This window comes from Canis lupus, chromosome 18 (assembly GCF_048164855.1).
Source record: "Canis lupus baileyi chromosome 18, mCanLup2.hap1, whole genome shotgun sequence".
NCBI lineage: Eukaryota > Metazoa > Chordata > Mammalia > Carnivora > Canidae > Canis > Canis lupus.
The window spans coordinates 5,707,269-5,734,783 of record NC_132855.1 but is presented as its reverse complement, the minus strand read 5'-3'; the positions used below and the strand labels follow the sequence as shown (position 1 = coordinate 5,734,783).

At 37.8% G+C, this 27,515-nt stretch overlaps 1 long non-coding RNA gene and 1 pseudogene across 1 annotated transcript in view; one reads left to right on the top strand and one right to left on the bottom strand.

Annotated features, from left to right (window-relative positions):
- The window catches only part of LOC140608608 (uncharacterized), a 347,241-nt gene that overhangs the window by 41,139 nt on the left and 278,587 nt on the right, over window positions 1-27,515 (bottom strand). The gene's annotated exons all lie outside the window — the stretch shown is intronic.
- Window positions 2,551-2,897, top strand: LOC140608607 (small nuclear ribonucleoprotein E-like; annotated as a pseudogene).

Genomic DNA, 27,515 nt, shown 5'->3' with positions numbered 1-27,515 from the left:
AAAGGGTTTCCACCACCATCTACCACTTCTTCAGGGTCTCTTGGTATTATGCTCAAGAAATACTTTAATAAAAATAAAAATAAAAGTTGGGAATATCTTCTCATAGGTGATTTTCCTAGCACTGACCCACCATAAACCTACGTTTTTTCCCTGCCGAAACTATGGATATTTTCTTTAGAAAATCATTTTTTTTCCAACACAAATTGTCAGTGATCCTCGTGAGAAGAAACTGCATCAGCAGTAGACGGCGAGGTGAATACTAATAGCCCTACGTGGCCACCCCAAGGACAATGTGTCAAGAGGGCTCACCGGCCCTGTCACACTATCCTGTCTGTCTCAGCCCTCCGGCAGGTGGCAAGGCCAGAGGTAGCATTCTTTGACTTGTGGCTTTGTGGCTGCATCACTCCAATTTCTGGCTCGGTGGTCATATCACTTCCTCATCTTCTGTCTGTAAAACCTCTCATGTGAGCTTCTTATAAAAGCATTTGTCATTGAATTTAGTGGATGTGACCATCCAAATAATCCAGGATGATGGTTTCATCTCAAGACCTTTAACTTAGTTACATCTGCAAAGACCCTTTCTCCAAATAAAGGAACACTTACAGGCCTAGGAATTAAGGCCTGGACATATCCTTTGGGGAACCACCATTCAACCTATAAGGCCGATGAGGCTGCTGGAGGAAATGGGGTTGGAGATGCCCAATAGCTTAAGATGAACCTGGTAGACGGTTAGGATAGAGGAGGAAGAGTGGGAAGTGGATAGCTCTGGGCAATGGCCCTACTTTTCTAGCTTCCCATATAATGAATATTTCTGTTTTCAGTTGATGTGCTGGCTACATGGTATCTTCTGTGATGGGTAGGTAGGAGCCTCTCCCAAAATAGAGCTTTGTCATTATCTCAAAATACTCTACATAAAAAAATTCTATTGGATTAAAAATCTATCCTCATTAGCAATGGAAATTTTAATGTTACAGTTGCCAGTGAGAAATAGATTGCTAAATTTTTCAAATATAATTTTAACTGTTGCAGTATTTTAATGGTTTTAATACTTTTAACACGTGCACAAAAAAAGTGTCTCATCAATGGTAATTATCAAGAGTTTGCATCATTAGTAAGACTTGAGGAAGAAATCTATAGACACTTCAGTTATAAAAATGTGACACAAGGAATCAGATTCTTTCACCAAAGCAAGCTTAAGTTTCTCATTTTAAAAACTATATAAATATTTGTCATCTGACACTCTATATTGCCTGAATTCTGGAACATTAGATTTGCTTTGAGATAGCTGAGCATTTCAGTGATAAATATTTGTCATCTTTATATAAAGACAATGCTCAATTTCTTCATTAACATACTGTATTTTTACCACAATTATATAAATAAAAAATATATAATAAATTTTTTCAACAAGTCCCATATAAATGTCTCCAAATTACCTCTAGTTTAGCCCAGTGTAAAGAAATTGGGAAAAACTGGAATATGAAATAAGCATGAAGAAAGTGTGTCTGTGTGTATGTTATATAAAAGATTAGACAGATTATGTGTGTGTGTGTGTGTGTGTGTGTGTGTGTGTGTGTGTGTATACAGTAGCAAAGGAATTCAGGAAAGAATGAGCAAGGAAAACAAGAAGGGAACTATGACTGGATTTGCCTCAGAGTCAGCAAAGCCCTCATGGAAATTTAATGACTGTAAGTCTCAAAAAGGGAGCAGTTAGAAGTGATCAGAAGACGTCATGACACTGATCCAGAGAGGGACACTTGGGTGGCTCAGTGGTTGAGCATCTGCCTTCAGCCCAGGGCATGATCCTGGGTTCAGGGATCGAGTCCCACATCTGGCTCCTGCAGGGAGCCTGCTTCTCCCTCTGCCTGTGTCTTTGCCTCTCTGTGTATGTGTCTCTCATTAATAAATATAAATTTAAATAAAATTTAAATTAATTTAAATTTAAATAAAATTTTTAAAAAATAAGAAAAAAGAAACTGACTGAGAGAAGCAGGACACTGATTACATCTAAAAATGCCATCTAACTCTCCAGCCAATAGGGAATGGCGGTCAAAAATAAATCCAAATCTAATCGTCTGGCTACACATTCACACAGTAGCACACATTAGCAATAAGAGGAATACCCTAATAGTGTAACACAATAACATAAACTCAATGTAATTCTGAGTGAAAAAGCACAAAAGAGTACATATTGTATGATTCCATTTATGTGAAATACGCATTCACTTGCCCCGCTGGAAGGCAGGGTAGGGGTGACCCTTAGGAAGTCATAGACCAGAAGGGGGTTCTGAGTTGCTAGTAATGTTTTCTTTCTTGATCTGAGAGCGGGTCACCCAGGTATAGTCCGTTTGTGACAATTCACTGAACAGCACACTAATGATACGTACACTTCTCTATATGTGTATTTTCTTCGATCAAATTTAAGCCGGAGTACAATAAATCGTAAAATAAATGCCTCTCTTTTGGTCTAATGCTTTCTTCTATTTTGTTGGGAATGTTATTTATTGGATGGAACACCACTGCTCTCCACTAAAATCAAAACAATAAAGCAGGTCAGCTTCCACCATGGTGTACCGTGGCCAGGGCCAAAAAGTGCAGAAGGTGATGGTTCAGCCCATCAACCTCATTTCAGATACTTGCAAAATAGATCTCGGATTCAGGTGTGGCTTTATGAGCAAGTAAACATGCGGATAGAGGGCTGTATCATTGGTTTTGATGAGTACATGAACCTTGTGTTAGATGATGCCGAAGAGATTCATTCTAAAACAAAGTCAAGAAAACAACTGGGTCGGATCATGCTAAAAGGAGATAATATTACCCTGCTCCAAAGTGTCTCCAACTAGAATGATCAGTGAAGTGAGAAATTCTTGAGAAGGCCACGTAGTTTCTTTTTTTAGATGTCCTTTGTTGGGAATAGAGTTCTAAAACCCTTGTTTGTATTGTTTTGATTACCTTTATGTTATTACCAGAAGACAATAAATGCTGTGGGATTGTTTTTATTAAAAAAAAACAACAACAATAAACCAAGGGCTTACATGTTCTTCAACAAAAAGCGTCCATTTAAAAGTTAGGTGTTGGGATGCCTGGGTGGTTCAGGGGTTGAGCGTCTGCCTTTGGCTCAGGGTGTGACCCTGGGGTCCTAGGATCGAGTCCCGCAGGGAACCTCTTCTCCCTCTGCCTGTGTCTCTGCCTTTCTCTCTCTCTCTCTCTCTCTGTCTCTCATGAATAAATAAATAAAATCTTTACAAAAATAAAAATAAAAGTTAAGTGTTGTAGCATAATTGGAAATGTGATTGGAAATACGGGGACGTATAGCATGCTTTTTGATGGAAAACAGAAAATGTTGTCTCCTCTACTGAGTATGAGATAGTTGGAACCCAGTGTTTCTGGACTCCAAGACCCATGAGTTCTCACCCACCCCAGGTGTGGCAGGGGCTGGTGATGCGCCCTCCACCCCCCCAGCCTCCCTCAGAGAGGCTGAGGCCACGTGACAGTGTAATTGATGGATCAGGACTGGGAAATGGCACACGTCACTGAGGCCAGCCTGACTCCTCCTCTACCCTCTCTTCCTAAAACATGTCAGGAAACAAGATTTCACATAACAGATACTGAGAACAGGGTGGGAGTAAATTTAAGGAAATCATCACTTGTCATTCACACCAACACACAACTATAAAGGTTGGTACAAATTAAAGAATCATTGTTATGTAATTATATGATTTTAAAAATTGCTTTCCTCTATCTTTTGCTACTTTCTTTGAACTCCACTTAAATATCCCACAGCTTTCATTTTGCTAATGTCCTTTGGGTTTTGGTTTGTTTTTGTTTTTTGTAATGTTGCCAAATAATATTCACCTGAAATCTGTGTCACTCTCACATGTATACACACACACACACACACACACACACACACACACCCCCAACATACTCACTGCTTTTCCATATTCATTGTTAATACTACAGAAAAATCTTACATGGCCAGGAGGAAATTTGAGCAAAATGTCAACATTTACATCTACATATTATTTATGGGCTGTTAACTGATAGGAACCCCCTCATCAGGATGACTCAATGATTACAATTGCTCTTTTGTTTGAGCATTTAAAGAAGAAAGTGTGGCTGTGAGGAGGGGGAAAAATGGTAGAAAGTAGGAGAAGGAAAGGAAAGGAAGTTAAGGGAAGGCTACAGTGTTAGAAATGCAGAGTGGTTAGGAGAAAAAGGGTATTTTTGATGAAAATCATGTGACAGAAAGGAGTCTACTGTGCAGGCACTGGTTTCACAGTTATTGCTTGCTCTTCAGTATACTTTTTTGTTCATTTATTCAATTTATTTAGCTAGCTCACAAAATTGCACCACTCCCTTCAGGCTGGTGGATAAAGAACGGGCAGCAAGACAACTAGGAAACAGTCTGAGAGTTTATATTGCTGGTTACACCAGTGCCCCTTGTAACAATTTTTTAAAGAAATAGAAATATGTAGGCCAGTGGTTTCTTCAGAAGAAAGCAGCCTTCACATTCCAGAAACTCATGGGGAGGTCATTGAAAAGAACAAGGCATGCACACAGAAATGTGCCTCAGAGAATCAGTCATTCCTTGAGACTCTATATTGCCTGAATTCTGGAACATTAGATTTGCTTTGAGATAGCTGAAGTGACACGGGTCTCCCTGGTAAAGAGTGGGAGTAAAACCCAACAAGGTCATTCACCTTGGGAGCTGGGGTAAGAGTAGGGTTAGCCAATCAGTTCATGGCCATATTTTTATTTAAAGTGGTTGGCTACCCAATGGGTGAGACTCCACAGCTAGAGAATCAGCAGATGAAGAAACCAATTTAAGAAGGAAAACAATAGCAACGACAACCTTGAATACCAGCGGCAAATATAAGATTTGGTTGTGTGCCAACAGGATGCCAACGGTTTGCGTGGCACATGGTGGCAAAGTTGACAGGACTTGGAAATCAGAGTCCTGGACTCCAGTTTGCACCCATTTTTTGTAAAGTCTGATCCTCACTTTTCTTATCTGTAAAATGAGCAGATTCTTATGAAATGAGCTACAGGACTTCCTCTCATCCAGTACTGTATTACGGCACCCATGAAGCTGTGCTCCAGGGTGTGGCTTGTGGTGACAGCTGTGAAGTCAAGCAGAGGAGCGGAGTAAGCCTCATATCTCAATCTCTGTGGAGTTCTAGAAAGTCAAGAGTCTGCAGTAATGGAAGCACAAACTGTGAGTTTTCTTTTTTTATGAAAGAGTGATCTAGGCTGTGATCTTTGAGGGAAGTGAATAAAAGAGGAAAAGAAAAATGTAGGGAAAAGAGGAATGATAACCCAAATATAATGCTTAAGAAAAGTTGCAGATAAAATTGCCTGAGAACTGTTGTTCCAAATGGCTTTGTTGTGTTCTCCACATTGTCGTTATTTTAGCTTGTTTTGTTTTTTAGGTTCCTTAGAATCTGTGTATTTTAGAAATGTAGAAGGCAAGAGTCATCCAAATGAAAATTGAGATATAATACCTCTTGTCTGGTAGTGAATCGCCACCCCTTCCTTTAAATCTGGGTAGTTTCTTTTTCTTTTTTCTTTTTTTAAGGATTTTATTTATTTATTCATGAGAGACCCAGAGAGAGTGGTAGAGACACAGGCAGAGAGAGAAGCAGGCTCCTTGCGGGGAGCCCGGTGAGGGACTCGATCCCGGATCCCAAGATCAGGACCTGAGCTGAAGGGAGATGCTCAACCACTGAGCCATCCAGGTGTCCCAAATATGGGTAGTTTTTCAAAACTTAGTTTCACAAATAATGTTGAAAACCACTCAAGGGGCGCCTGGATGGCTCAGTTGGTTTAGTGTCTGACTCTTGCTTTTGGCTCAGATCATGATCTCAGGATCCTGAGATCCAGCTCCCATTGGGCTCTGCATGGAGCCTGCTTAAGGTTCTCTCCCTCTCCCTCTGCTCCTCCTCCCATCCCTGCTTGCATGTATGGCCTCTCTCTTTCAAGAAGAAGAAGAAGAAAGAAGAAGAAGAAGAAGAAGAAGAAGAAGAAGAAGAAGAAGAAGAAGAAGAAGAAGAAGAAGAAGAAGAAGAAGAAGAAAGAAGAGAAGAAGAAGAAGAAGAAGAAGAAGAAAGAAGAGAAGAAGAAGAAGAAGAAGAAGAAGAAAGAAGAGAAGAAGAAGAAGAAGAAGAAGAAGAAGAAGAAGAAGAAGAAGAAAAGAAGAAAAGAAGAAAAGAAGAAGAAGAAAAAAGAAGAAGAAGAAGAAGAAAAGAAGAAGGAGAAGGAAGAAGAAGAAAAGAAGAAGAAAAGAAGAAGAAGAAGAAAAGAAGAAGAAGAAGAAGAAAAGAAGAAGGAGAAGGAGAAGGAAGAAGAAGAAGAAGAAGAAGAAGAAGAAGAAGAAGAAGAAGAAGAAGAAGAAGAAGAAGAAGAAGAAGAAGAAGAAGAAGAAGAAAGGGAAGAGGAGAAGGAGGAGGAGGAGGGGGAGAAAGGGGGAGAGGAAGGGAAGGGGGCAAGAGAGAAAACCACTCAAAATCATTAGTACACCCTAGTTTTTAGTTTTTAGTCTGCTACATTTGCAAATACATTACTACAAGACAAAACACCAAACTTTCTAGTGATTTTGTAGAAATTTAGACTTTAAAGGCATCTGTAGAAATCAACAAACCCATACCCCCCTTGGGTTCCGTAAAAGCTGAATGCCCTTCCAAGGTAACGCAACTCATCAATACTCATGGTAGGAGCAGAAGCCAGCTATTCTAATTCCATTCATACCACAATCACAAATGCATGCTGTCTGGCTTTGAAGCAGGCGGGCTTTCTTTTTGAGAAACGAATTATATAGCTTCAAAGAAATAACTGTCAACTTCATTAAAAGTTGCTATGGGGTGTCTGGGTGGCTCAGTCAGTTAGGTGTCTGCCTTGGGCTCAGGTCATGATCCCAGCGTTTTGGGACCAAGCCCGGGCTTCCTGCCCGGTGGGGGGTCTGCTTCTCCCTCTCCCTCTGCTCCCCTCCTGCTCACGCTCTCTCTTCCTCCTCTCTCTCAAACAAATAAATACAATCTTTAAAAAAAAAACCCATTGCCATCAGTAAATAAGGTCTGATGATCTAATATGTAAATTAATTACTGTAGTCAATACCGTTGTATTGTATAATTGAGATTTGCTAGGACAGAACTTAAATGGTCTCCCCACTTAAAGAAATCGATATGTGGGGTGATGGCTACACCAACTAACTGGACTGCAGGAATTCTTTCACAACGTCTACATATATCAAATCACCACAATGTACACTTTAAATATCATATGATTTTATTTATCAATTATGCCTCAGGAAAGCTGAAGAAAACGTTGAGATCAAATAGGTTTTTCCAGAAGAATTCAGGAAGTCTATATTTCCTGCAGTATCCCATTTGAACATTTGCTTGTGACTTTCATAAATGAATAATATTTTGGCAAAGTGTAATATTTCCGGTTAAAATCTCTCACCTTGCAACTCTGCAGGCATTATTCCTGTTTCCTGGCATTGGATGCTACTATAGAAGACAAAAGCTATCTTATTCTCTGCTCTTGTCCATAACTTCCCTTGTTTTCTAGGTGCCCAAAGAATTATTTTCTTCTTTCTCAAAGTTTAATTATTTCAATAATGTATGTTTATATTGATATGTATTGATTATTGTTGTTGTTGTTGTTGTTTTGTTTTTTTTTGTTTTGTTTTTTTTTTACAATCTGCACTCTTCTTCCTTCATTGCAGGGAAAATTTCCTCTACATTTTTGAAGAAAACTCTATTTCTTTTGTTGGCACTTCTACTTTAGGGACATCTAGAATCCTCATATTGAATTTTATTTGCTCATCCTATCACTATTTCTATAATTTGTTAAATCCCTGTGGGTTTTGAAGTTACCTAAGTTTTTCCTATGCACCAGAATTTATATTTCCAGCCATATCTATTTTGTATTTTGTTCTTTCCACTTTATTATACTGTTCTGGTTAACAATTTGCTTGCTTAGTAACTGCCCTCTTAATCTCATCCTATTGTTATATTTCATACTTATTTCTGAATTCATGATTTTATACTTTTTTTAATTCTTTTTTTATTTATTTATTTTTATTTTTTTTTATTGGTGTTCAATTTGCTAACATACAGAATAACACCCAGTGCCCGTCACCCATTCACTCCCACCCCCCGCCCTCCTCCCCTTCTACCACCCCTAGTTCGTTTCCCAGAGTTAGCAGTCTTTACGTTCTGTCTCCCTTTCTGATATTTCCCACACATTTCTTCTCCCTTCCCTTATTTTCCCTTTCACTATTATTTATATTCCCCAAATGAATGAGAACATATAATGTTTGTCCTTCTCCGACTGACTTACTTCACTCAGCATAATACCCTCCAGTTCCATCCACGTTGAAGCAAATGGTGGGTATTTGTCATTTCTAATAGCTGAGTAATATTCCATTGTATACATAAACCACATCTTCTTTATCCATTCATCTTTCGTTGGACACCGAGGCTCCTTCCACAGTTTGGCTATCGTGGCCATTGCTGCTAGAAACATCGGGGTGCAGGTGTCCCGGCGTTTCATTGCATTTGTATCTTTGGGGTAAATCCCCAACAGTGCAATTGCTGGGTCGTAGGGCAGGTATATTTTTAACTGTTTGAGGAACCTCCACACAGTTTTCCAGAGTGGCTGCACCAGTTCACATTCCCACCAACAGTGTAAGAGGGTTCCCTTTTCTCCGCATCCTCTCCAACATTTGTTGTTTCCTGCCTTGTTAATTTTCCCCATTCTCACTGGTGTGAGGTGGTATCTCATTGTAGTTTTGATTTGTATTTCCCTGATGGCAAGTGATGCAGAGCATTTTCTCATGTGCATGTTGGCCATGTCTATGTCTTCCTCTGTGAGATTTCTGTTCATGTCTTTTGCCCATTTCATGATTGGATTGTTTGTTTCTTTGGTGTTGAGTTTAAGAAGTTCTTTATAGATCTTGGAAACTAGCCCTTTATCTGATATGTCATTTGCAAATATCTTCTCCCATTCTGTAGGTTGTCTTTGAGTTTTGTTGACTGTATCCTTTGCTGTGCAAAAGCTTCTTATCTTGATGAAGTCCCAATAGTTCATTTTTGCTTTTGTTTCTTTTGCCTTCGTGGATGTATCTTGCAAGAAGTTACTATGGCCGAGTTCAAAAAGGGTGTTGCCTGTGTTCTTCTCTAGGATTTTGATGGAATCTTGTCTCACATTTAGATCTTTCATCCATTTTGAGTTTATCTTTGTGTATGGTGAAAGAGAGTGGTCTAGTTTCATTCTTCTGCATGTGGATGTCCAATTTTCCCAGCACCATTTATTGAAGACACTGTCTTTCTTCCAATGGATAGTCTTTCCTCCTTTATCGAATATTAGTTGCCCATAAAGTTCAGGGTCCACTTCTGGATTCTCTATTCTGTTCCACTGATCTATGTGTCTGTTTTTGTGCCAGTACCACACTGTCTTGATGACCACAGCTTTGTAGTACAACCTGAAATCTGGCATTGTGATGCCCCCAGATAGGGTTTTCTTTTTTAAAATTCCCCTGGCTATTCGGGGTCTTTTCTGATTCCACACAAATCTTAAAATAATTTGTTCTAACTCTCTGAAGAAAGTCCATGGTATTTTGATAGGGATTGCATTAAACGTGTATATTGCCCTGGGGAACATTGACATTTTCACAATATTAATTCTGCCAATCCATGAGCATGGAATATTTTTCCATCTCTTTGTGTCTTCCTCAATTTCTTTCAGAAGTGTTCTATAGTTTTTAAGGTATAGATCCTTTACATCTTTGGTGAGGTTTATTCCTAGGTATCTTATGCTTTTGGGTGCAATTGTAAATGGGATTGACTCCTTAATTTCTCTTTCTTCAGTCTCATTGTTAGTGTATAGAAATGCCACTGACTTCTGGGCATTGATTTTGTATCCTGCCACGCTACCGAATTGCTGTATGAGTTCTAGCAATCTTGGGGTGGAGACTTTTGGGTTTTCTATGTAGAGTATCATGTCATCGGCGAAGAGGGAGAGTTTGACTTCTTCTTTGCCAATTTGAATGCCTTTAATGTCTTTTTGTTGTCTGATTGCTGAGGCTAGGACTTCCAGTACTATGTTGAATAGCAGTGGTGAGAGTGGACATCCCTGTCTTGTTCCTGATCTTAGGGGAAAGGCTCCCAGTGCTTCCCCATTGAGAATGATATTTGCTGTGGGCTTTTCATAGATGGCTTTTAAGATGTCGAGGAATGTTCCCTCTATCCCTACACTCTGAAGAGTTTTGATCAGGAATGGATGCTGTATTTTGTCAAATGCTTTCTCTGCATCCAATGAGAGGATCATATGGTTCTTGGTTTTTCTCTTGCTGATATGATGAATCACATTGATTGTTTTACGGGTGTTGAACCAGCCTTGTGTCCCAGGGATAAATCCTACTTGGTCATGGTGAATAATTTTCTTAATGTACTGTTGGATCCTATTGGCCAGTATCTTGTTGAGAATTTTTGCATCCATGTTCATCAGGGATATTGGTCTGTAATTCTCCTTTTTGGTGGGGTCTTTGTCTGGTTTTGGAATTAAGGTGATGTTGGCCTCATAGAACGAATTTGGAAGTACTCCATCTCTTTCTATCTTTCCAAACAGCTTTAGGAGAATAGGTATGATTTCTTCTTTAAACGTTTGATAAAATTCTCCTGGGAAGCCATCTGGCCCTGGACTCTTGTGTCTTGGGAGGTTTTTGATGACTGCTTCAATTTCCTCCCTGGTTATTGGCCTGTTCAGGTTTTCTATTTCTTCCTGTTCCAGTTTTGGTAGTTTGTGGCTTTCCAGGAATGCGTCCATTTCTTCTAGATTGCCTAATTTATTGGCGTATAGCTGTTCATAATATGTTTTTAAAATCGTTTGTATTTCCTTGGTGTTGGTAGTGATTTCTCCTTTCTCATTCATGATTTTATTAATTTGAGTCTTCTCTCTCTTCTTTTTAATAAGGCTGGCTAATGGTTTATCTATCTTATTAATTCTTTCAAAGAACCAACTCCTGGTTCTGTTGATCTGTTCCACAGTTCTTCTGGTCTCGATTTCGTTGAGTTCTGCTCGAATCTTTATTAGCTCCCTTCTTCTCTTGGGTGTAGGATCTATTTGCTGTTTTTTCTCTAGCTCCTTTATGTGTAAGGTTAGCTTTTGTATTTGAGTTCTTTCCAGTTTTTGAATGGATGCTTGTATTGCGATGTATTTCCCCCTTAGGACTGCTTTTGCTGCATCCCAAAGATTTTGAACGGTTGTATCTTCATTCTAATTCTTTTTTTAAAGATATACTTATTTATTTGAGAGAGAGAGAGAGAGCAAGGGGAGGAGCAGAGGGAGAGAGAGAGAGAATCCCAAGCAGAGTCCCTGCTGAGTGCAGAGCCTGATGCAGGGCTTCATCTCACAACCCATGAGATCATGACCTGAGTCAAAATCATGTCAGACATTTAACCAACTGAGCCACACCCAGGCACCCACCTCCCTTTTTTTTGTTTGTTTGTTTTTTAATAAACTCAAAGTACTCACATTAGGTTGTCCTCTATTCTTGGATATTTTCCTCCAGACAGAGTCCATTATTTTGCCTTTTGTATGCCATGTTCCACATTTATATACAGCTCTATCTAGCTATTGATTGATGAATCACATTTCTACATCTGGTTCCTTCTTACCATGACAACAGATATTGCATGATAAAATCTATTTGAAAACCACCTTTCTCATTTCTTGGTATGACACTTTGAGTCTAATTTTGAGATCTGAAATTCTCTATTTTCTGTATACTGAGGCTATAGATGGGGGAGAGGCAATGCTCCAACAGAGTCTTATATTTTATTCCCTTCTGAAACACTTTTAAAGAAACTATAGCAAGGCTCACTGCATCCAGCCAAGGATGCATTGACTCTTGCAAACTTTTTCTCTATCCACCTTAGCATGAGTCCCTAGATATGAGCAGGATCTTGGGGGTTTCTTGCCTTTACTGAGATCAAACAATGAAAGCCTATGTACTCAAAAGTATTTCTTGTATTTTTCCCTTGGTCTTCCAAGGATGCCCGGTCAGACCATTTCTCTTCTTGTGGAATTTGTTGGTGAGAGTGTCGTTACATTGTGGATTCACACTATTAACAGAGTATTGCTTCTGCAGAATGGAAGCAGGGCTAGCTAGAACTCTGTGCCACACCAGAATTCTCTCATCCAATACATTTTTTGTGTGTCAACTTTGTGCCAAGCCCATTTTTGGTTTATAGTAGTTGACAAAATAAACAAAATACCTGCCCCATGAAGATCACCTTCTAGGGGAAATGAAACAACAATGAATAAAAAAAAAAATTCAGGTGCTATAAGTTTGATGAAGAAAAATGAAGTAAGCATAACAGAAAGTAACAGATTTTAGAATTTTGGATAGGGTGGTCTGAAAGGACCTCTGATAAGGTGACATATGAGCTACAGACCTGAAGAAAGTAGAGAAATGAGCTATGCTATCCAAGGGAAGAACTCTCCAGGCCAAGGAAATATAAATGCAAAGGCCCAACACTGGAAAAGTGATTGGCATGTTTGAAGCAGAATGAGGAGGCCAACAAGACTGGTAGACAATGAGGTCACAAAGGCAGTGGGAGCCAGGATCTAGAGAGGCCAGGAGACTTTGTAAGGATTTGGCCTTTTACACTGAGGAAGATGGAAAGCCACTGATGGGTTTTGCATAGAGGAGTGACATGACATTTTGAAAAAAGCTTTCTGTCTCTATCTCCTTTTCAAGAAACTACTTTTCAAATTTATGGAGAGAGAGGGTATACAATTTTCTTGTTAGGCTGCTGCTGAATTTTAACTTTTTTTGGCGGGTTGTGGGGAGGGCGGTGGTTAGGTGTTGGGAGGAGAGGCTATGAACCTTCATGCAGCCGTCTCTGCAGTTCAGGGCAAGCAAGTTTGTTCCCACTGCGCTCTGGTGTCTTGGAGGAAGGGTCTCACTCACCTGACACAACACCCAGGAAAGCTGTACCCTGAGGCAATCTGGGAATGGCCCAGTGGGCACATTTGCCTGCCCTAGCCTCAAATGAGCCTTCTGCGTGATTAGACAGCATATGCCTGTGTGGTAGTACTTCACAGTTCCTTTTTTATAAATATGTGACTCATAACAGTATTGTTCTTTGTTTAGCCTTCATCTTTCTCAGAGTTTGAAGTGTTTGTAAAAAAAAAATAGTTACAGGTTTATTTTTCAAGATTGCTACCTTAAATCAAGAATTTTTAAAAACATAATTATGGGTGGTTCCTGCAGGCTCAGTTGGTGAAGCATCTGCCTTCAGCTCAGGTCATGATCTCAGGGTCCTGGGATGGAGCCCCGCATCGGGGTCCTCACTCAACGGAGAATCTGCTTGTCCCTCTGCCCCTCCTCCTGCTTGTGCTCTCTCTATTTCAAGTAAATAAATAAAATCTTAAAAAAAATAAAGACATAATTATGACCCCAAATTTCTTAAGAAAAAGGATGCTAACTTACAGAAGTAATGTTACATTTGCATGAAGGAAATGCTATTAACCCACTAAGATAATCAATAAATTATCTCTGATACCAAATGTATAACAAGATTTCGTGAAAATCTGAAAGAGAGGGTTTCTGATAAAAATTCATCATATTTTGCCTTTTATTTTTAACTGGAGTATTTCAAATTTAGTTGCTGCATTAAAAGGAACTCCAAATTATCTTCATGTGAAAGTCTAGGTCTTGGGCCTGATGTTTACTGTCTTTGAGTAAATGGAAATAATTATTTGAGCACAGTAGGAACAATAGCACTGGATTTATTAAACTCTGGTTCAAGATGTAAATTTACATGCAATTTTATGGGTTATCTATATTGTAATGGGCAAAACCAGTTAAGTGTTAAGGGAGTAAGAAGTTAACTTTGAACTTACACATATTTTAAATAAAACTTTTGGCTATGGCAAAGACAACCTGAATTTTTAAAGGACAAACATTGAAAAAAACCCTAAACTATTAACGTTATATGTAAGATAATTGACCACCTAGTCAATAAGCTTCTCGGTCATATATGGTATACTGTGCTTGTGGAGTTTTTTGTCAGAGAATCTTAATCAGATGTGTTCTATGTTTTGGTGAAGAAATCCTAGCAACTACACAAAGGTTGTACCAATTTTCACTTCCACCAACTATCTATGAGAACTTTCCCAAATTCATAAATCACTATTCTCTGGTTTGGCTGAAGTTAGAGAATTGTTAAATAATGTAATGTTCGCATAACACTTTTTCTGAACACAACTAGTTCAGTATTTTAACACTGTGTTTAAATTCATTTTTTTTTAGACTTTAAAAAACGATTTATTTATTTATTTTAGAGAGGAAGGAAAAGGCAGTGGAGGAGGGAGACTCTTAAGGAGACTACTCACTGAGTGGGAAGCCCAACACAGGGCTCGATTCCATGACTCTGCGATCATGACCTGAGCAGAAACAAAGAGTCAGACACTTAACCAACTGCATCACCCAGGCACCCCACACTGCATCTAAAATTAAAGGAAAATTTCTTTATTATTGAAAAAATTTTTGTGATGAGTAAACGAAATCCCACCATTTAAAATGAATCATACTATGAAAGACATCTATTTGATCTACTTTCCTCTCTGAGCAAGAAAAACCCATCTAGGACCTTTGTTTAAGATTATAAAACAATTTTTAAAAAAGTACTAAAAATACATGTAAAGCAAAAATAGAAAAACAAGACATAGTCAATATTTCTGTCTCTATCTTGTCTCTATCCATTTTTTTAAAGATTTATTTATTTATTTATTTGAGAGAGAAGGAGAGTGTGCAAACATGCAAGAGTGGGGGGTGCAGGGGGTAAGAATTTCATGCAGACTCCCCACTGAGCATGTCGCCCCAAGTGGGGCTCAGTCTCACAACCCATGAGATCATGACCTGAGCATAAATCGCCAGTAGTTCGTTTAAGCAACTGAGCCACCCAGGTGCCCCAATCCATTTTCAATAAAAGCCTAGAAGAAAAGGTATGTTAACCATAGGGAATCAATCAATATTCTTATAACTTAATATTTCTTGAAGTTTGTACCGAGAAGTACTGAAAACATTCTGTGAGAAACCTTATGTCAATGTCCAAGGGCCCACACATTTCTCTCTCCAACTGTAAACTCCTCAATTCTGTATACACCTAAGTAAAAAGTAAGGCAAACATAATGAAGTTAGGAATCTATTGTACTAACTATAGATACACAATGTGCCAGGCTCACCAAGTCATGAGCAGGCAATGTCTAATAGAAGAAGTTCAAAGTACAAACATTTCCCCCTCAGCTTCTCCTAACTTTTTGTTCAGTCTTCTTGTGTGAACCAATATTACCATAAAAATAGGCTAATGCGTGCCTGATTATATCATTCCTTAACACGCCTAGGTATCAAAGCCTATACATGTGTAGAAAACAAAGCAAATCCTTGTAAGAGGTAGTCACTACTAATTAATTAATTAGTTAATGGGCAATTTATTTTGATTCTTCTTGTTTGATGATAAAAACATTTAATGATTTCAATTTGCCTTCTAGCACCATCCCACAGATCTTTCATTAATTGATTTAATTAATACTATTTTCTGAGTAATTATAAATTTTTATTTTCTTCATGGCAGTTATTGAGAAAAATAACTTTAGACCTACGAGTGATTGACATTTTTTTAACATTCGTGTGTAATGACTTCCTAGTTTTATTGCATTGTTGTCAGACATTATGACCCATACAATGTCTTATAACTTCCATGATTTGAAAGGTGGATATTTATTCTCTGTCTATGGGGTATAGTTTGATTTAGGCTTTTAAACTAACATAATCCTCCTATTCAGATCCTGTATATTATTACGTAGTATCACTTAAAGGCTGTTCCAATTGAGGTCCTAAAGGCTAAGAACAATAGATTAGGTGCTGAGAGTTCTAGCATTCCAAGTCAACGGGCTGGATGACCCTGATGATATATTCCAAGAGATTATAAAACCAATTGTCCCAACATTAGCAGGTCGCAGTGGATTACAGCAAAATAATGAAGATTAAACTTCAGAGCCCCCTCACTTGCACGGATGCTTCCTCAGACAATGAAAACTGTCCATTAAAAGGGTATTTTAATACTAATCGTTGCATCAGAAAATTGGAAACACCTGAAATCTTACAGCTCATATATGAAAGAAATTTCATAGTGGTTTTCCCACTTTTTATGAGAATTCTAAAAATGTAGAGGGCAGTTCCAATAAAGAGGTGTAAAGGTGGGAGGAATCTCTAAACTAATAATAAAAAAATTTAACCATGACAAAGCAAAACTGAAGTGCCTTTGTAATATATCTATTGAAAATGGCTTTTCTAAATCTTTGGCATATGAAGAGGAGACTGAAGAATATGCAGCCAAAACTCATAGGGAAAAAAGTATTTTAGAGGTGTGTGAAGTAGCTAATAAAAATTTTAATTTTTACCATTTTACCCATTTTTTAAATTTTTTCACATTTTAATTTTGTGAAGTTTAGGGTGATTTGAAGCTTTTTAAAATTGGTCATTAGTTCTGATTTCTTTTCATCTTTTTAGTAAATATTCACGTTCATTCCTAATTTCACATGTGTTCTTTTATATTCTTTCTTAACACCCCCAGAAAACTGAATCAGCTTCAGGCCCCGTGAAAGGTAGGTCACACACCTTCTGTGCTTATACACCTCCAGGGACTAAAGAATGAAGTATTTAAATAGAAAATTCATTTGTATCGCTCAGTTCAAGCCAAATAACCACAAAGTTAAGGATGCCCGACAAGAGCCAAGTAGTTCCCCGGAAAGGAGCATATTTGGGAAGTTTTAAAAGGGCCCCCACTCAGGACAACACCTTGAAGATTTGAAAGGACCTCAGCATGAGAGGCTATGTGGGGAGGACTGCCCCCTGCTCCGCCCACCTCTCAACACCCACCCTGTATCTGAGGAAAGGCAGAAAGCCTTACTTCAAATGAAATTTGGAGCTCTGATTACTGCATTCGACTAGGCATTTTCACTACTGACTTCACCACAATTGTCCTTGTGGCTGAGTGACCCACCTGAAAGATCATTCAACTGGGAGGAAGAACTTAATTGAGCTGAAGAGAGTATGGGAAAAGAATAAAGTTGCTTTATATTACACCCTAATAAGCCCAACTTATTCAAGAAATGTTACCTTTAAACTTCTAAATCTGCCAAGGATTTAGAAATATGCATAAAACCCGGCCTTGCTTTTTTTCTTTAGGGCTTCTTTTCTATTTTTAATACATTAAAAAAATGTATTTCAAGGCTATGTTACCTCATATATAAAGGTTTAACCTCAACAAGCATGTCAATATAAATAGCATCCATTACTTACTTCCCTTATTTTCTTTTCTTTTTTTTTCTTTCCTTTCTTTTTTTAAACCTATATCAACTAATTTAACTTTGAGAGAAGAGGATGTAGCCTGTATAATTTCTATTTTTTGGAATTTAAAAAATTTTCTTTGTTACCTTAAAAATGATCTTAGTAAAAATAAATAAATAAATAAATAAATAAATAAATAAATAAATAAAATGATCTTAGTAAAAAAAAAAAAAAAAAAAAAAGATCTCAGGCATTTCTCTAAATGTTCCATGATGTTGAAAGAGATCTACAGTCTCTAGTTTAAAAAGGTAAATTTTTCTACGAATCTAAATTTATATCTATAGCCAAATATAAGATAAAAGGATTTCCCCCTAAAATTATCCATCAGAAAAGAGAAAGTACCTACCTTATAGTTGAGTCCTATAGCAAGTTCCAAAAGGAGTAGAAGAAATAGTGTGAAATTCCTTATACTTAACATTGGAAGCAGCACATTTGACTTTTTCCAGGTCTTACGAGCCCATCTATGTACACACAAAAATGGAGTTGGCAGGGTTGTTCAAAATGATGACCCTAGGTGGCCTCCCCAGATCTCTTGCAACATCTTAGAACTTTTCTAAGTCCAGATTATACTAGGGAATGTGGTCAGCAAGGCAGTCAAGGATTCTGGGAGGAGGTCAGACATTATTTTAGATATACTAGAAAACCCTATGTGGAAGTACAAAAAAATAGTACTCCTAAGTTGGCAGGATTTATGCAAATTAAAAATGCTTATACCTTTTGGGCCATTAGTTCCACTTAGAAATATTTATTCTCGAAAAATATTTGTACATGTGCAACAAAAAAAAAATATGGTATTGTGCTCTTCCAATCTGTTAAGAGGGTAGATTTCATGCTAAGCGTTCTTATAGCAAAAACCCCACAAGGACACATGGGAACTCTGAGAGGTGCTATATATGTCTATTAACTTGATTAATTATTTTTTTAAAAAAAGATTTGGGTCCATTTCTATTTTTTGAGATTTGTGGTACATAAAAGTTGAATAAATGTCAAAACAGGTTGCAAAAAAAAAGTATGAACAGGAACTTTTGGAAACATTATTTTAAGAGCAAAAAATAGGCAATTATCCAAATGCTAATCAATTGAGGATTAACTAAATAATGATACACTCGTACCATGAACTATTATTCAATAATTATAAGTAAAAGATATGTGCTTACATGCAAGATCCATAAGACACTGTCAGGTTTTTTTTTTGTGAACTTGCAAAAACAATATATAAAGTTTCATCCCATTTGTGAAAGTGTGTGTGACTTTGCCCAAATGCCCACGAAGGGCTTTGGAAGGATATGCAACAAACTATTAATAATGCACTTTGGGAAAGCAAGTAGAGCTGGGGCGGGGTGCTGAAGAAATGCTGACGTTATACTTCTCAACTGATTAAACTTTACAATGAATTATGTAAAGTTGTATAAAAGACTTATGTATTAGTCGTATAAAAGACTATAATAAAAATATGGAAATCTTCCCTTCTATAACTATGGAAGTTTGGGTTTTTGTAACCTACAGAGCCAGAAAGTTCAATTGAATGCAGTATGGATTATGAAGCTTTAAAATTTTGCATTTCCATTTATTACATAATACTAAAAATATTATTCTCCTTCATTGCCACTAAAATTTTATTTTTTTAAAGAGATCTCATAGATCTCTTTAACATTAACAAAGGTACCAGATTATACCTGCTATAGGCAAATGAAGAGATCATCAGATCAATATTTGTAAATCAGCAAGCATTTATTAAATATAAGCTATACTTCCCATATTTGGTGAGAAATATCACCAAGCGTCATGGAATATTAAATGTAGTGACATTCTATGTGAACTATTCCCAGAAATTCCAAATAAATTAAACCACATAGCTTCTGGTAACCATATATATATATATATATGTTTTATATATATGTATGGTGACCATGTTTTTATATGTGCATATATGCTATATATGCATATATAACTATATATATGCTTTTAATATTAATAATAATATAAATATTATGATAATTGACTACTTGAATAATAGCAGTTAACTGCTCTGGTATTTTCCAGTGTTTAATAGTAAAATCAGAAAACGTTAATAAAAATACCATAATGAATAAATAATGCTGTCACTATTTAAACATGAGAAACTGACGGTAAACGACTTTAAGTGTCTTCATCATGGCACTTAGGTGGGCTTAATAAAGTAGGAGACAAGCTATGAGAAGCCAGAAGAACATGAAGCTGTGGTTGGTTGGGAAGGTTTTGGAAGGGGACAGAAAACATCACAAGGTCATTTCACTGTGGAATAAAACTCAAAAAAGGACTACTTGGAGACAAAAGAGAATGATGCCTACTTATCTTATGCTGGGACTGGGGCAAGAATCCCAGGGAACGAAATGTATCATCACACGGACCAGGTAGGAAATCTCCATGAAGTGACAAAACTAGTCTCAGATTTCCGGTGGAACTGAGAATTCTACAGGTTCTTACAAACTATTGACGCAAATCTAACGTAAGCCAACATTTTGTCTTTTTAAAATCCAACTCAGAAACATCCATATGTGACTCGTAATGCCATCTCATCTTATTTATTATTTTTAGGATGTGTCTCCTGCTTTTTCTTTATTTCAGTTCCTTGCTAAAACTATCATTTTAAGCTTTCTAGGTATCAAGGACTTTGTCAAGAGAAAGGACTAGATTGCTGCTACCACACCACCAGGCTGTGGGTGACTCAAGAGGACAGACAATGTTATTTAACTCTGCATCCTTAGCAACCAGCTCAGAGTCTGGCTTCTTGCAGCTGCTCAATAAATATTTGCTGAATGATTCAGACGTGGAGCAGACCACCCCAGGGAAGCCAGGTGTCACGTTAACAGAAACAGACCAGATCAAGGGCAGAGGTGACTGGACAATCAGAGCAGGCAGAGAGAAAGAATTTCAGAGGTGTAAAACTCAACTGCAAACATGACTTTAGTCTTTCTAAACCCATAATAGCAGGGCCCTAACTGGGACTAGGTAGGCTGCTGTGTTTGAGTATATTCTTAAGTAACTAATAGAATAAAGTTGTTTACCTCAATAGACAGAACAGGTCAAAACTCAAAGGGCTTTATTGTGCTTGAAACCTTCCTAGAAAAGTCTGGAAGTAGGACTGAAGTGGCACAGTTCATTCTTTTCATTTAGACAACCGCCTCACACCTTCTCATCGGTTGTTCCCATTACTGAGCATCCGAGATGGGGGGGGAGGTGCTTTTTTTGATGGGGAATATATTGAGGCCACCTGGGCCAACTAGAGAGAAGTGATGCTTTTCACCAAGTTTGTTGAATCCAATAAAATATCCCAGCTTTTCCTCCAACCCATGACAACCATAGGCAAATATCACCCTTTGATCTGTAGAACATTCAAAGTGAATGAGAGAGTTAGATTTTCTTTTCAAAATCTGTACTAGTTGACTAATCTCATTTAAATGCATGAAAGGAAGTGGGTGAGAGAAACAAGGTAGGTCACTCAGCCTCAGTGCCCACATATTTTACTTTAACTTAAATTTATGTAATGGTCTCCTTGACATTATTTCAAGACTCACCATTTCTTTCCATCTTTATGCTGACAAGAGAAAATTGTCCTTCACAAAGACATGGGAAATGAGTATACATTTTTTTTAAAAGTCTGATGTTCACAAGTATTTAAGCATAAAATTCAATTGAAATTAAATAAAAAAAAAAAAAAACCTCTGACTTTCTGAGTGTCCCCTTGGAGATTTTGATTAATGCCTTACTATGAAGGGCATAGGTTAGAAAAACCTGTTATCTTTCATTACATGGAATTAAGTGATATTTTAATTTATCGGAGTGCCAAATTTCATTCTGACAACGAATGTGACTTCTAAGGCACCTCACACTTTTCCTTTTAAAAGGCTCTCCCTCTTCTAAATTACATATTTGGCTCCTATGTTACTCTTATCTCTTCTATCTCCGGGTTTGGCTCTAACACAACTATTGCAGCTGGACCATGGACTGCCCCTGCCTGGCAAGAACCTGTGGAATTTTGAATTCATGCTTTAGGAAAATTTCATTTTCTCCTCCTATTAATTGTGATGTCATATTCAAAATATTTCCCAGCTCCGGGGGGGGGGGGGGGAATGTTTTCTTTTTCCTTGCATTCCCTTTTCTTTTCCTACTACTACAGAATTAAAACTACAAATGCTGCGAAATCCCTCAGTATATGCTGGTTTAACATACATTAACATATATCCTGTCAAACTGACGTTGACATGGAGTATCTGCCAATGTACCTGAGTGATTTTTAAAATGATAATATAAACAATCGTCACCAAACCTCCATGAGCTGTAAAGCAATAAGTATTACAGGGGATACATATAAATAGCTGAATTTGTGCCCCTATGAATTTTCTCATAATCTGGTCCAACTTCAGAAATGGATAAAGTCTAGCTTCCTTTCATACTTAGTTCATACCTAGGAACTTCATACCTAGTTTCATACTTATCTCTTGGTTTATGAAGATCCCACCTTGAGAACACACTCTCAAATTAGAACCAATCTATTTCATGAGACAATAAAAGACTTTTTTTTTCTTTTTTTTTTTGCCTCAAAGTGATGGTTTTAATTCACCTAACTACTTCTATGGATGCATCTGAGTGAATCGCATGCCTCAGTCCTAGCTGCAGAAAAGAATGGGAAATACAGGGTATTCAAAAACATACAGGTCAGCCACTGATACGATGTGTCTCCATTAGCTATCCTTTGCTGCCCAATGTCAACATGTATACCTTTTTCTTCATTTAAACTTCCAACTACACTATTTCCTCACCCAACATTCTGCCACTATTTGTCATATGAATACAACACTCCTCAGTCTATGAGATAACCCAAACCTCAATAGTTATTACATTTGATTTCAAGTCAGGGTCCTTCAGAAATATTCACTCTCCCTCTAGCTCCACCATGATCCTATCTTTTTTAAAAAATATTTTATTTATTTATTCATGAGAGACACAGAGAGAGAGAGAGAGAGAGAGGCAGGGACACAGGCAGAGGGAGAAGCAGGCTCCATGCAGGGAACCTGACATGGGACTCGATCCTGGGTCTCCAGGATCACACCCTGGGCTGAAGGTGGCGTTAAGCCACTGAGCCACCTGGGCAGCCCCACCATGATCCTATCTTGCTGTGTTGTCAACTCTGTACTAAATACCGAGGTCACCTACTACCAACTCTTCTCCTTATATATAAAAAAAAAAAAAAAGTAGGAAAATGGAAGTGATGGAAGAGGGAGATAGAGAGCAAATACTTAGAGGTCTGTATTGGAAACCTATTTCAAGGAGGCTTAATTTTTTTTTCCAGATTTCTATTTGTGCTTCTTTATTCCTATTTAGTTAAATTTGCCTTAAAAATATCTGCCTGTCTTCGGTTTTCTAAGTGCAAGCAACTGAAAGGGCTTCTGTGTGCTGGAACGAGAGTGGTAAAAAGTGGGAGGTAAGAGTGGCAGCAACAATCAAGGTACTAGAACTTCCAAGAAGGAAAGACACCTAAGGAGAGAGTCAGAGGCTACTTGTACATCTAGAACTCTTTCCTGCTCACATCTTAGAAGGAACTGCTTTCTTTCAATTATGGGGGGTCAGCACCTAAAAAAGGAGATGAATTTCACTAATGCTGGTCAGAAGGAATTCAGATATGTACAAAAGGTGAATTCAGAAGTCACTGGGGAGCCATTTGCAGAAAGGAAAGCAAGACAAAGCTTTACTTGGATCATTTTCACGTTTCAGATTTGATTGAACGTGCCAATTTACTGAGATAAAAAACTTTGTTGAGATAAAATATGCATAAGGGAAAGGGCAAATGAACAGCTCTATGAATTTTTGCAAAATGAACACACATGAAACGAGCTCCCTCTTAGTCTAAGCCCTTCAAAATTCATTCCCTAGATTTTTGCCATCACAAATTAATAAGGTATTTCTAGTTACCTGGTATATAAACTTTCCCTTCCCTGTTTTATTGGAAAGTGGCCCCTTGAGACATGCTGATGTCTGACTCTGGCTATGTTGACAGCAGTGAGAGGTGGTACAGGCACATATGAGGAAAAGTGGATTCCCTTAGGCAAGGTTGTTGCAAGACTCCAAGCAAGCCAGAGAAAGGCTCATGCCAGGGGAGAGGCCGATTATGCCTACAGAGGAGATTCTGTGGAACTTGGGGTTTTGTACTCTCAGGGTCTGATTCCTCTCATTTAGTTCTATTTTAATTCATCAGCTTCCATCTTGCTTAAGAAATGCCCTTTTACATGAGAATAAGAGTATAAGTCAAACTAACTGTAATTTGGTGACCCTTGGGATAAAATTTAAATCTTATTTTCAACTACAACTGTTCCACTGTTGACAAACGTAAAAGATAACTTCATATAATCAAGGAAATTATCTACTCTTGAATGCATCGGGGCAAGAATTTTGGATATTGAACGTATTGTTTAGTGTCTGTAAGTTCTCCGGTGCACTTAGAAACAACCTACCTATGCCACTATCCCTGTATTTCTCATACATATCCTACTACCCCAGATCACTGAAGATTTATTTCCTAAAGCCTGTCATCGCAGGTAATCATAGATGAAGAATTAATTAATTCTTAGAATCCCATTATCTGGGGACATTTTTATTCCTAAAGCCTTCAGACATTAGTAAGTCATATAATCTCAGATTTCCATTTCCTTAAGGACTCTGGCTGCCTGTAACTTTTTCTGATACCATTTATTATTTTGGTCAAAGTACTAAGTTGGGAATAGTAGAACCAAGTTGGGCTACTTTCAACAATAAAGAAACATAAAGAAAACATAAAGAAACATAAAATGATATTGGGTCCTCACAGGATCTGTGAGGGTCAAAGACCCAATGTGAAACGCCATCGAACCTGAAACAATATTTGATCATGACACTTGCCCTATCTTGACTGCAACACCGCAATCTTCACAAAAACTGCAACTTTCCATAATGATGTTTGGGACTAAAGAAGAGAACTTCCTTCCTGCTCTATGTAAACTGTCAGATACCACCACCACCACACTCATAAAGAGAGCACTGCCTTGAATGCCTAATGACTCATATTGCAAGTCAAACACTCAGGGACTTGAGTGGGTGGAAACCCTGTCATATGCACATGTCCCACCCACAAAGAAGGCTGGACAAAGGCTTCTGCCTTTGACACTTTGTATTTTGGTGTGCATTTCACCAAATATAAAAAAGGTGTTTAATTAACAATTGTTGGGTGGTATTTTGATCACCCACTATTCACCCGGCTGGTAAGGGAGGGATTTCTGCCCTATAGTTAGCTGTAGGGATGGCTCCACACTGCTACCCAACACGGGACCCAAGAGATCAGCAGCAGTTTACTAATCATACATACTCACAGCCTGTGAGAGGGGAACTCCACATCCCATACAAGTCTATCTAGGAGTTGTACTCAGGAACAGAGTGACCAAGGATACTGGAAGGCAGGCTTTGTAGGATCAAGAGGGACAGTGACTCTTAGTTCCCTTGACAGAAGGATGTGTTGGTTTATTTGAATAATCCCTGAGTAGTGGGCTGGCAAAGAAGTGAAGCCCACTATTTAGGGATTCGCAGCAAGCGTGCCTAGTGATAAGGAAGATTGCTAATCCATGATAAGGTGGGTGAGGGGACCTTATCTATGAAAGCAGAATGGGGAGGGGACTTGCAGTTAGGCCAGTCACTTAAGATCCTCCTCATTTTACCAGATGTCAAACTAGTACATAATGTTGACCCTTAACTTCAAGTCCCAAACCACAGATGGCCACATATATAATATACATCTACCACAACATATTTATTTTAAACACTGAAAAAATATTTTAAACAAAATTTTCATATTGAATATGCAATTTCATAAGCCATTTTTGCTTTCACATTATCATTACATTTTCTTTCTTTTTTTTAATCTATTTTTTTAGTAATTTCTGCATCCAACATGGCGCTCAAACTCATGACCCGGAGTTCAAGAGTCACATGCTCTTCTGACTGAGCCAGCCAGGGGTCCCAAACATTTTCAAATGTCAAAGATAATCCTTAAAATCTTATTATATTTTATGTATATATATATGTATTATGTATACATATATATGATTATATACATAATCATTTTAAGGCATTGTCTCTGTCATCCTGTAGGAAGGGCTGTGTCGTACAAGAACTTTTCTGAAACATGGGATGCCTGGGTGGCTCAGTCAATCAGACAGCTGCCTTCGGCTTAGGTCATGATCCCAGATCCTGGGATCAAGCCCCACTTTGCATGGGGCTCCTTGCTCAGCAGGGAGTCTGCTTCTCCCTCTCCCCCTCCCCCTGCTCATGCTTGTACTCGCTCCTTTTCTGTTATAAACAAACACAATCTTTGTTTAAAAAAAGAATTTTTCTGAAACAAATGATGTTTTATCCTATGTGACCTTTTCCTTAGTGTTAGAATATAGCTTGTTTAGAACTTTTCACAATTTCGAATCATGTTACGATGAACCTACTGATAATTCTTCTTGGGCCAGTCTTTATTATTAAATATTTTTTTCTAGCTCTATCAAGATATAATTGACATATAACATTGTGGACATTTAAAGTATACAACATATTGGTATTCATACACTTACATATTCAAAATGATTACCACCATAGCGCTGGCTAACACCTCCATCTCATCACATCATTACCCTTTCTTTCTTTCTTTCTTTCTTTCTTTCTTTCTTTCTTTCTTTCTTTCTTTCCTTTTCTTTTCTTTTTTTTTTTTTTTTGAGAAAGAGAGAGGGGGAAAGTGCCTATGAGCTCGGGGGAGGGGCCTGGAGAGAGGGGGAGAGAGAATCCTAAGTGTGGAGCCTGACACAGGGCTCAATCTCATGACCCTGAGATCATGACCTGAGCCAAAATCAAGTGTCAGACACTTAACCGACTGAACCACCCAGGCGCCCATTACCATCTCATTTTGGTAATAAGAACATTTAAGAACTATTCTCTTAGAAACTTTCAAGTACAGATGATCTCCAACTTACAACAGTTCAACTTACAATTTTTCCACTTTACAATGGTGTAAAAGCAATATACATTTCATAAAAACTATACTCAGATTTTGAATTTAGATATTTTCTTGGGCAGGTGATGTGAAGTGCAATACTTTCTGGTGATGCTGGGCAGTGGCAGTGAGCCACAGTTTCCAGTCAGCCACACATTAACAAACTAAACAACAGATAAACTTATGACCATCTGTATTCATGCAATAATTCTGGTTTTCACTTTCAGTGCAGTATTTAATAAATTACGTACGATATTCAACAGTATTACACAATAGGCTTTGTGTTAGCTAATTTTGCCAAATTATAGGTTAATGTAAGTAAGCTAGGCTAAGCTGTGGTCTTTGGTAGGTTAGTTTCGTTAAATGCGTTTTTGACTTATGATATTTTCAACTAATGATGAGTTTACTGGTTATTCTCATATAAAACCATTGTAAGTTGAGAAAGGTCTGCATATAATATAGTTTATTAACTATGACCACTGCATTGTCCATTATATCTCCGGAACTTGCTCATTTTGTAACTGGAAGTTTGTACCCTTTGACCAACATCTCTCTATCTCCCCGACTCCCCAGCCCAGGGTATCCACCATTCTATTCTCTATATGAGTTCAGCTTTGTTAAAGTCCACATATAAGTGATATTATGCAATATTTGTTGCTCTCTGACTTATTTCATTTAACATAATGCCCTCAAGTTTCATCAACGTTGTGGCAAACGGCAAGATTTATTTATTTCTCTCTTGGCTGAATAATACTCCATTGCGTACATTTACCACATCTCCTTCATCCACTCTCCAATTACAGAGATTTAAGTTGTCTCCATATCTTGGCTATTGAGAATAATACTACAATGAACTTGAGAGCATAGATATCTCTTTGAGGTCCTGGTTTCATTTCTTTTGGATACATACCCAGGAGGATGATTACCTGATAATCTGAGAGTTCTATTTTTAATTTTTTTGAGGACCTTTCATTATTGTTTTCCATAGTGGATGTATCAATTTAAATTTCAGGCCAGATTTTTAGAAATAGAGTGAATGTGTCCAAGAAT